Source organism: Leopardus geoffroyi, chromosome B4 (genome assembly GCF_018350155.1).
Source record: "Leopardus geoffroyi isolate Oge1 chromosome B4, O.geoffroyi_Oge1_pat1.0, whole genome shotgun sequence".
Lineage (NCBI taxonomy): Eukaryota > Metazoa > Chordata > Mammalia > Carnivora > Felidae > Leopardus > Leopardus geoffroyi.
The window spans coordinates 54764524-54772061 of NC_059341.1; positions in this window are offsets into that span (position 1 = coordinate 54764524).

The following is a 7538-nucleotide window of genomic DNA, read 5'->3' on the forward strand; positions in this document are numbered from 1 at the left end:
TTTGAGAAAATGCCTGCTGTGTCCATGCTGGAGTCTGCCTGGCCCTCAGAGCTCCTCTGGGGCAAGAATTGGTGGGTCAGGACCACTGCCAATTCTGTTTCCCCTACTTCATATGATGGCCTGAAAAGGACTGGGGAGATCATAGTAGTCATGATCCGCCTCAGGGTTGTACTGTGCCTTCATCAAATGAGTGATAACTTAATGACTATAATTGAGGAGGCCATGGAGGTTGGAGGATTGAAATAGAAGTTCTTAACTATCCTGGTAATTAGTGTGCTTTCTTCTATTAAAACTTTAAGAGAGTACCAATGAATGACTCCATGAGGGGTTATGCTCTGGTAGGGACTAAATTAAAGATTTTAAGGGATATTTCGATGATTTTTAACCAGTTAATAACAAACTATATGAGAGCTATAATTACATAGACCCAGACCAATAGGCAATGCAACAATGTTCCCAGGTGTGCATTTCAGAATTGTCTTAAGCTTTTGAGAGTTTGTGTACCTCATTCCCAATCAGAATCAGTTATAAAGAGAGGCCAATATTTTAAGGAAAACAGATTGACATTGGACATAAGGAAGAATTTCTGAGATTACAGGGTGACCAGGGAAGATGGGAGGGAGTAGGCTCTCTGGCCATGCACATGGCTGTCTCACTTGGGTTTGGGATGTCTCGATCTCCTTCCCAGAAATAGGGAAGTGTGAAAAATGAATTCTCAAAATCTTTTTATCCCAAGAATTCTCCAGTCAACTTTTTTAAAAATTTTGTTTATGTTTTATTTATTTTTGAGATCAAGAGAGACAGAGCATGAGCAGGGCAGGGGCAGAGAGAGAGGGGAAGACACAGAATCTGAAATAGTCTCCAGGCTCTGAGGTGTCAGCACAGAGCCTGACGTGGGGCTCAAACACACAGACTGTGAGATCATGACCTGAGCCGAAGTTGGACGCTCAACCGACTGAGCCACTCAGGTGTCCCCCCAGTCAACTTCTTAAATGAAAGACTGGTGTAACTGTGTAGTTTATGTAAGGTGGTATAGCATGGGAATAATAAAAGAAGAAAAAAAAAGCAATCTTATTAGAGCATTGAAATCTGCTAAAAATTGTAAAACAGAGCTTGGATTTTGGATAATAAGTTACATGTTATGGCTCAAATAAAAGTATTAGGTTTTCATATGCTCTTCCCCATGTGTTTATCTTGTCTCATTGATGAGATTTAAAAACCTCACAGGGAAAAGAAAATCTCTTTTATGTATTACTTCTTTACATATCCAATACCCACAACGTGATGATGAAAATATGGCTATCATTTCCTGACTACTATGCCCTATACTTTGTTCTAAACACTTTACATAATCACCTATTTAATACAAAAGTTAAATGAGTTGAGTCCCATTATGCTCATTTTTTTTTTTTAAAGTTTAAAGTAACGCTGAGAGAAATGCAAAGTGCAATGAAGCAATTTCTGGAAAGTGAGTAGTGTAACTAGGATTTACACCAAGTTGGAGGAAACCTCATACCACTAGTCCCTGAGCTATACTCTGCACTGAGTAGCAGCTCAAAAAGAGATACGTGATCACTGAAACTTGATGGCATAGAGATAATTGAAAGACAGTGGATAGTTCCAAACAGTGAATGATGAAAAAGCAATTTCTATTTTCTTTGTGGCCTGTAGTTAGAGAGACACTTTATGTCACATGCAAGCTTATAGTCACACATTCTCTCATTCACCTTTAGTGTGCCCCATCCTGTAGTCAAGAGTTGGAAAAGGGGAGAGGTTGGGTGTATTATACTCATAAAGCACCACATTGAAAGTCGTGTATGCTGCTTATATGGACATATGATATTGAATTTGAGTGGAAATATTCACCAAGGACTGGGATAGGTCTATAAACATGACCATATTTGTTAGAATATTTGGGTATGATATGTGCATGAGTATGTTCATGCATGCAAGCACGTGTGTTTGTGTGTACACAAATGCTGAAGGACTTCATCCAGCTATAAAGAACTAGCTGCCTTCTTTCCCTGGCCCTGCTTTGTGTGTTTGTACCTAACCCGATATTTACTTTTCATCCCCTTTCAAGAGAACCTCAATGAGTTTTCATTCTGGGAAGTTTATGGCAAAGATGGTGGGCTGCTTTGGAGCCCCTATAAATCTATAATTAGTAGTGGTTTGAAAGAAGAGAAAAGAAAAAAGAAAAAAGAAAAAGAGAAACAGCCTCCACAATGCAATCCCCTCCTGTCTTTTACTTTCTAGCCTAATACACAGCTGCCCTTGTATGTACACCACTCATGTAACCAGCTCCTGTCTCCTAGAACCCCTCATGGAAAGTACTAAGAGAAGACATTTTATTTACTTCTTTGTTACCAAGTGGGACTTTCCATTTAAGCCATCCCAGAAAGAGCAGAATTAAAAATTATACTAATTAAGGATTCTAGAGTTGAGATTGTGAGAAACTGGTTATTTGTGGAACTAACTTCATAGAAAGCAATGAGCTTTGACAAAAGCAAGGTTGATAAGAGAAGTTGAGTGTCTCTGTTTACTTCTTTAGAAAACCTGCAGCAAAGCTCCTGGAAGCAGAAGGCAGGATGATCTACACATGGTGTGAAGGCAGAGACAGCACAGGAACCCCCTCTCCCAAGTGGGTGGGAAAGATGCTGGTCCTTGTCTCACGGAGTCAAAGAATGCATCTCGTGGTTGAAAAAGAGTGAGTAAAGTGATAGAGTTTATTGAGGGAAAGTATAAAGTTCTCAAGAGTGAGAAGTGTTCCGACTGGGTAGCCGCCAAGGATTTCTGTCTCTGACTTTTTATTGGGACATTATCAGAAAGTTTGTGAGACTCCACACATGGCACCTAGCCCAGGCAGGTCTGGAATACGTTTATCCTTTTTGTTTTTTGTTTTTGTTTTTGTTTTTTTGTTTTTTGGTTTTTTTTTGTCCAAATCCCATGGCTTCTTCAGCTTCCCACTTGCAGCTGCAGCCTGCCTCCCTGAGGATCCCTTATCTCTCCCTGCCTAATGTTAACCCTTTCCCCACTCATTCCTCCCTCTGGAATAGGGCCCCTGACTGCTGTCAGGAACAGGGATGATGACCACTCTGGCTTCTTCAAACTGACAAGGGACTGTGTGGGGGTATGGTAGTCAGAGTCTACCCAAGGGTTGGTCGAGTGGTCCACAGGATGGTTCCACAGGAAGGTTGGCAGGCATAAGGTGGCACAAACATTGGCAGACACAAAGAGAAAGACAAGAAGATTATATTGACCAATAAGATGCCATCTTTAAGATACTGTCCTCAGTTTCCAAACCAGTTAAACAATCCAGGAGAGACTCTGACTTTGTCCAGTTGTGCCCAAATGTCATCTATCAGTTGTGAGACTTTATGGGAATTATTGGTTATATTGAAACAACACATGTGAGGGAATCTCTCACAACACAGGTGATGGAAGATCAGTAAGTAATCAATGGAGCTCAATTATCCAAGAGTCTTTCCCTAAATTCACTTAATTTTTTGATTTAAACAATTTAATGTTTGTGAGGTGTCATTTAGAGTTCTGCTGAGTAAGCAGACAGTTTGCTTTATTTCCAAGGGCCAGGAGTCATACCAGAGAAAGAGCCAACGCAGTTGATTACCATTATTACTTTGCAAATTTTTAGGTAAGACAAACCTGGGTATTATTTTATAAAACAGAGCTTTCATTACTTTTTGTGCCTTTTTTGTTTTGCAGGTGAAGACCCGTACCCAATTAGTAAAAATATCAACTCATACCAACAGATGTTGGAACCCCTTTGACCTTTGCATATGAGTGAAATCTAATTGTCAGTCTTCCTCTGGATAGGTTCCAATTCCTTGATTACCTAGGAGAGCAAGTTTGTGGTTGAGAGGATTGTTTCTAACACAAACTTCACAGGCTGATACTTCTTATTGAACATTAACAAACTTCTTGTTGAAAATTAACAAAATTTTCCCAGTAAACATCCTTTGGGCCATTTGATAAGTTTTATCCCTCCCTAAATGAAAGGCTGGATGTAGTGCTTAATGATCATCTAGCTCTGTGAGCTAGGTAATAATAATTACCCTGCTCTGTTTGTAACTATCCTGAGGGCTGAAGACAGTGTCCATGTGTCAGACCCCAGTTCATTTCCTTAGGAGAGTAGGTGGGATTGAGTCCTCTAATTGATATAGCGGGCGAGATATTTTCCTGAACCCTGGTATCCACAGCCTACAATATACCTTAATTCTAAAACTCCACACAATTGTTCATCTGTCCTCAGGCTAGTAATGCTATAGTCTCTAATTCAGTTATAATGTCCCTTCCTAGCAAGGGAGTGTGGCTCTCTGGCATTATCAAGAAAGAATGAGAAAAAGTTAGGTTTCCCCATATACATCCCAGAGGCTGAGAGAAAAATTTAGTCATAAGTTTTCTGGAGATGTCTCTAATTGTTATGCTGCATTTGGATAGTTGGCCTGGAGTGGAAAGGAGGACAGAAAAGGTGTCTCCAGTATTAGGAAGTAAATCAACTGGTTTTTCTTCTACATCCAGAGTTACCCAAGGCTCTGGGTTTCCAATGGACAGTTGGTTTAGGGGAACCACCATGAAGAGCCCCAGACCCCATCATCCCCTTTCAGGGACACTGGTTATCTGAAGCCTCAAAGATAGAGGGCCCCAAGGGCAAACTTAAAGTGACTGTATACAGATAGGGGCATTGCTTGTGGGGCTTTGACTTCCGTTGTCTCTTCTGAGGACATTTTTCTTTCCAATACCCTGAATGGCCACATAAATGGCATTTGGTGTCAGGACCTCAGGGAGTCTCGTCTGACATAGTACATAAGGCTGTGACTAAGGTCTCTGATTTATTCTTAAATTGTAATATTCCAGAGTCCTTCCAGGCAAATGTCAATTTTTGTATCTTCCTCTGAATATTTAGAGCTGATTGAGTGACAAATTTGTCCTTTAAAATTGTCTCAGTCTCAGGGGTGTCAGGGGAGATAGACACCCTTTGTCCTTAATGAGAACCTCCTTCAACTTCTCCAGGAAGGCCATTGGACTCTCATTCTCTGTTTGTAAAATACTGGCTAATTTGGCATAATTTAAGGTTTAACCTTAGACCTCCTTAATTTCTCCAAAACACGAATTGGAAGTGGTGACAATACCATTCCTCAATGGGATGGTCATAATCCCAATTAGGATCTTGAGATGGAACTACCTGGGCCCCAGTAGGGAACTGGAAATTCCCTATAGGACCTCCAGTCCCATGATAATTAATGAGTTGCTCATCCCCCTATCTTCCAGCTGCTGCCAGAACCCCTTGCTTCTCTATCTCATTAAGAGTCTGTTTTAACAAAAACATTATATCTTTCCAGGTGAACACAAAAGCATATGTAATATTTTGAAAAGTCTCTATATACTTATTGGGATCATCATAAAATTTGCCTAGATCTCCTTTTATCTGTCTTAAATTGTGTAATGAAAAAGGTACTGGTAATCTTATCATAGTGGTACCTCTTTGTGTCCCTCCTTCGGGCATTCCATCTTCTTGTAAGGGAAACATGCCTGTTACATTATGGGAAGGGCCTGGATAAGGTGGGCAGCAGGGAGCAGATGTGCACATTTTTAAGTCTGGATATATAGACCGAGGACCCAAGGGGAAGGAGGTGGAGGTGAAAGATGACCTTCCTTCTTCTCTAAGTCTGCTTTGGTACAGGCAAAGGGCCCTTAATTGTTTCCCCTCCTGACTGCTGGACTTTGGAGAGTTGCCATTAAGTCAGGATTGACCTTACATTGCTCATACCTACCTCGATTTTTTTCTTCAGGTCCAAAAACACTGAACGTAGGGGACTTTTCCCCATTTCCCCCTCATGTTTACAAAACAAGTCCATTTGTAGGATAGTATTATGATTGATACTTCCCTCTAGCAGGCAGTTTGTACTGGGGCCAAGCCTCAGTGCAAAAGAAAAAGAGTTGCTGTTTCTTCAGGGTTTGTGGATCAAAATCTTCCCAGTTTTTCAGAATGTACCCCAAAGGAGTATTGGCCTTGGTTGGGGACTTGCCCTTCTATAGGAAAAAGGAGGAAAAGGTGTCTTATATTTAACTCTTATAGCTGGCCAGGAGAAGCCTCATCTCCTGGTCCCACATTTTGGCTGGCTATGTTACTGTCAGCCAAAAGCCCTGTCAGTCTTGTGAGGTGCTGGGAGTAGTCACTCTTACCCAGGCTTGATCCTACCTTCAAGAGCTGACCAGTCTTTTCCAATTTCTCCTACCCCTCTGTTTCCCACCTGCAGGACTTTGAGGGTATTCACTGTGACCAAGCAAGACTCCCCCACTTGTAGAAGGATGCACTAATTTTATTTTGCCCCAACAGTAATTCTCTTCACAAATATATTTCAAAAGGCTGGCAAAAACCATGTTTTGCAAGGAAAAATCTGCCACTGAGGGGTACAAAAAGGGCCAAAATTGAGGTTTATTCTTCTGCCTTTTTCAGCAATACCCACATAAATATGTTCCAGCCCATGTGGATATCCATTTTAGAATATCTAGTTTGTTACAAATAGGCATACCCTGGGCTAAGTGTAGCAAAATGGCTCCCATGTATCCCAGTAAAAGCCCTTCTTCATATGCTATCCATTCCTCATATGGCACAGGCACCCATTCCTTTGCTAAGCAAAAACACCACAAATGTGGAGTATTTGGAGGTCTGCAGCAAGGACATTGCCATGATCTCCCAGTCTTCAGATCAAACGAGGGGCAATTTCAACCAAGGCTTGAGCAAAACAACTCAAAAGGGTTTGCTGTCCTGCCCCTTTGGTTAAAATCATAGTTCTTTCCATCTTTTAGGACAGACAAAAGAGAAAAAAAAAACCTTTGTTTACCTCTTTTTTTTTTTTATCAAAAACAGGCCAACAATCCAAGAAAACTTTGTCTTTTTAAGAGTAAAGCAGAATTTTAATCTTATAGCAGTGTCTTTTAAATCCATTTATTTTAACCTTAGTTCTGATCACACATAAAATTCCTTTACAAAGATTTCCCTTCACAAACCATCTATAACTTTCCTTTACTTTCAGATTTTGACCTAAGCCCCTTTTCTACACACAACCAGTCTAATTTAGGACAAAATTACTTTTTTTTAACCTTTGACAAAAATGTATTCCCATTCCTTTTATTTTTCTTACATATCTCCCACTTTTCCACATACAGTTACTTTCCTAATTTCCATCAGTCTTAATTACAATTAGCAGAATTTTAACTTAGAAACCTTAGCCTCCAGTGAAAACTAAGTAGTAACCAATTATGAACTGTCTGTTACATCATATATTTTTTAGATGGCAAACTTATAAATCAATTAAGCATAAAGCACATCTTTCAACAGATTTAAGTATCCTTACTTTTTCTGCCATAAACCAAAACCACAAACCTGTGTTTAGTAAGCAATGCTTCAGCATTCCATTTGATTTAGAAAAGGCCTAAATGTCCAATAAATTCAATACAGTTTATCATCCAAGCAAAATGTTAAAGTTTCAGGTTACCAAAGACCCTGAAAGCTA